This window comes from Arachis hypogaea, chromosome 7, assembly GCF_003086295.3.
Source record: "Arachis hypogaea cultivar Tifrunner chromosome 7, arahy.Tifrunner.gnm2.J5K5, whole genome shotgun sequence".
Taxonomy (NCBI): Eukaryota; Viridiplantae; Streptophyta; class Magnoliopsida; order Fabales; family Fabaceae; genus Arachis; species Arachis hypogaea.
The window spans coordinates 30,800,958-30,805,075 of record NC_092042.1 but is presented as its reverse complement, the minus strand read 5'-3'; the positions used below and the strand labels follow the sequence as shown (position 1 = coordinate 30,805,075).

The window sequence follows — 4,118 nt, the reverse complement described above, 5'->3', positions numbered from 1 at the left end:
TTTAGTTAAAATTCACTTTTCTGGACTTTACTATGAGTTTATTGTTTTTCTGTGATTTCAGGTATTTTCTGGCTGAAATTGAGGGACCTGACAAAATCTGATTCAGAGACAAAAAGGACTGCAGATGCTGTTGGATTCTGACTCCCTGCAATCGAAGTGGATTTTCTGGAGCTACAGAAGCCCAATTGGCACGCTCTCACGGCGTTGGAAAGTAGACATCCTGGCTTTCCAGCAATATATGATAGTCCATACTTTGCCAAGATTTGATGGCCAAACCGGCGTTCAAAGTCACCTCAAGAATCCAGCGTTAAACGCTGGAACTGGCACCCCAAATGGGAGTTAAACGCCAAACTGGCACTAAAGCTGGCGTTTAACTCCAAGAAGAGTCTCTGCACGAAAAATGCTTCATTGCTCAGCCCAAGCACACACAAGTGGGCCCGGAAGAGGATTTTATGTCATTTACTCATTTCTGTACCTTAGGCTACTAGTTTCTATAAGTAGGACTTTGATATTGTATAAAAATCTTTTGATCTTGGAACCTTTTTTCTTTAGATTTTGATCATTGGAGGCTGGTCACGCATGCTAGACCTTATGTTATGTATTTCAACGTGGAGTTTCTACACCAAGATTAAGGTGTGGAGCTCTGCTGTACTCGAGTATTAATGCATACTATTGTTCTTCATTCATTCGCTTGTTCTTTATCAAGATATCATTGTTTTCACTTGATGAAGTGATGATTGTCACGAATCATCACCATTCTCACCCATGAACAAAGTGATGACAACCACTCTTGTTCTACAAGCAACTAAGGCCATAGTGAATATCTCTTGGATTCTTTAACCGGAATCTTCGTGGTATAGGCGAGAACTGATGGCAGCATTCAAGAGAATCCGGAAGGTCTAACCTTGTCTGTGGTATTCTGAGTAGGATTCAATGATTGAATGACTGTGACGTGCTTCAAACTCCTGAGGCGGGGCGTTAGTGACAGACGCAAAAGAATCACTGGATTCTATTCCGGCCTGATTGAGAACCGACAGATGAATTCCGCTATGCTGTGACAGAGCATATGCAATCGCTTTCACTGAGAGGATGGGAGGTAGCCACTGACAACGGTGAAACCCTTGCTTAAGCTTGCCATGGAAAGGAGTAAGAAGGATTGGATGAAGACAGTAGGAAAGTAGAGAGATGGAAGGGAAGGCATCTTCATGCGCTTATCTGAAGTTCCTACCAATGAATTACATAAGTATCTCTATCTTTACCTTTGTGTTATTTTCGTTCATCACCATATACATTTGAGTTTGCCTGACTAAGATTTACAAGATGACCATAGCTTGCTTCAATACTAACAATCTCCGTGGGATCGACCCTTACTCGCGTAAGGTTTATTACTTGGACGACCCAGTGCACTTGCTGGTTAGTTGTGCGAAGTTGTGTAATGCCATGGTATTGAGCTACCACGTTTTTGGAGCCATTACCGGGGATTATGAGAGTTGTGAAAAAGTATTGTTCACAATTTCGCGCACCAAGTTTTTGGCGCCGTTGCCGGGGATTGTTCAAGTTTTGAGCAAGCTTTTGGTAACATCAGTGCCAAGATCCGGCAACAACACCAAGTTATTGGCGTTATTGCCAGGGATTGTTCAAGTTTGGACAACTGAAGGTTCATCTTGTTGCTTAGATTAGGTATTTATTTTTTCGAAATTCTTGAAGATGAATTCTAGAGTTTCATGATGATTTGTTGAAATCTGGCTGGCTGAGAAGCCATGTCTAATCTCATTGGACAGAGGTTTCAACTTATCACCACAAGAGCTTGTTGATTTTTATCAACTTTGCTTTTGGAGCAGTGATCTGCTAAGGCTTGGCTGGCCTTTAGCCATGTCTAGTGTTTTGGACCGAAGCTTTCCTTGAAAGCTTGGCTGGCTGTGAAGCCATGTCTAATTCCTGGACCGGAGTCTTAGACTAGCATTGCACTGATCCCTGGAATTCTCATTAAGAATTTTGATATCTTTTTCCACTTAATTTTCGAAAAACACAAAAAATAAAAAAAATCATAAAATCCAAATATTTCTTGTTTGAGTCTAGTGTCTCATCTTAAGTTTGGTGTCAATTGCATGCATTCATATGTCTTAGTGATCTTCAAGATGTTCTTGATGATTTACTTGCTCTGATCTTTGAATTCTATTGACTTGAATGTTTTGTGTGTCTCATATGCATTTTCAATTTGTTAGTGTCAGTAGTATACAAACTGCTAAGTTTGGTGTCTTGCATGCATTGTTATCTAATTCTTATTGCATTTTGATTTGTTCTTATTATTAAAAATCCAAAAATATTTTTAATTTGTGTCTTTTCAAGTCAATAATACAGAGAATTGAAGATTCAGAACATACAGCAGAGGAATTGCACAGAAAAAGCTGGGCGTTCAAAACGCCCAGTGAAGAAGGACAGACTGGCGTTTAAACGCCAGCCAGGGTACCTGGTTGGGCGTTTAACGCCCAAAAGGGTAGCATTTTGGGCGTTAAACGCCAGAATGGATACCATTCTGGGCGTTTAACGCCAGGATGGCTAGAAGGGAAGATTTTGTTTTCAAATCAAATTTTTCTAAGTTTTCAAAATCTTTTCAAAATCAAATCTTTTTCAAATCAATTTTCCAATCAAATCTTTTTCAAAACCAATTTCTTTCCATTTTTAAAGATACTTACTATCAATCAATGATTTGATTCAACATTTCAAGTATGTTACCTTTTCTGTTGAGAAAGGTTTAATGTTTGAATCATATCTTTTCTTGTTAGTCAAGTTTTTAATTTTCAAATCAAATCTTTTTAAAATGTTTTTCAAATCATATCTTCTCAATCACATTTTTTTTAATCAATCATATCTTCTTAACCACATCTTTTTCAAAATAGTTTTCAATCAAATCTTTTTGACTTCTAATTTCAAAATCTTTTTCGAAATCACTTGATTTCTTTTCCATTTTCATTTTCGAAAATTAAGTAATGTTTTTCAAAAATGTTTTCAAAATTTTTCACTTAATTTTCGAAAATTACTTCCCTCCTTCTCACATCCTTCTATTTATGGACTAACACTATCCTTAATGCAAAATTCGAACTCCATCTCCTTTGTTAAGTTCGAATTTTCCACTTCTGTCTTCTACTCTTCTTTTCCTCTGACACCTAAAGGAATCTCTATACTGTGACATAGAGGATTCCACATTTTCTTGTTCCCTTCTCTTTCTTATGAGCAGGAGCAAAGACAAAGGCATTCTTGTTGAGGCTGATCCTGAACCTGAAAGGACCTTGAAGAGAAAGCTAAGAGAAGCCAAAGCACAACTCTCTTTAGAGAACCTGAACGAATTCTTCAAGGAAGAAGAACTCATGGCAGTCGAAAACAACAACAATGCCAACAATGCAAGGAAGGTGCTGGGTGACTTTACTGCACCTACTTCCGACTTCTATGGGAGAAGCATCTCTATCCCTGCCATTGGAGCAAACAACTTTGAGCTTAAGCCTCAATTAGTTTCTCTAATGCAACAGAATTGCAAGTTCCATGGACTTCCATTGGAAGATCCTCATCAGTTTTTAGCTGAGTTCTTGCAAATCTGTGACACTGTCAAGACTAATGGAGTTGACCCTGAGGTCTACAGACTAATGCTATTCCCTTTTGCTGTAAGAGACAGAGCTAGAACATGGTTGGATTCTCAACCTAAAGAAAGCCTGGACTCTTGGGAAAAGCTAGTCAATGCCTTCTTGGCAAAGTTCGTTCCACCTCAAAAATTGAGTAAGCTTAGAGTGGAAGTCCAAACCTTCAGACAGAAGGAAGGAGAATCCTTCTATGAAGCTTGGGAAAGATACAAACAATTAATCAGAAAGTGTCCTTCTGACATGCTTTCTGAATGGAGCATCATAGGTATTTTCTATGATGGTCTCTCTGAACTATCCAAGATGTCTTTGGATAGCTCTTCTGGAGGATCTCTTCATCTGAAGAAGACGCCTACTGAAGCTCAAGAACTGATTGAAATGGTTGCAAATAACCAATTCATGTACACTTCTGAAAGAAATCCTGTGAACAATGGGACTAGTCAGAAGAAAGGAGTTCTTGAGATTGACACTCTGAATGCCATATTG

The 4,118-nt window shown here is 38.6% G+C and overlaps 1 non-coding gene across 1 annotated transcript; it reads right to left on the bottom strand.

Moving 5' to 3' along the window:
• Positions 1-3,773: 3,773 nt before the first annotated feature.
• Positions 3,774-3,881, bottom strand: LOC112704663 (small nucleolar RNA R71). Its single transcript, XR_003155277.1, has one exon. It is a non-coding gene; the product is annotated as a small nucleolar RNA R71 (small nucleolar RNA).
• Positions 3,882-4,118: the final 237 nt, after the last annotated feature.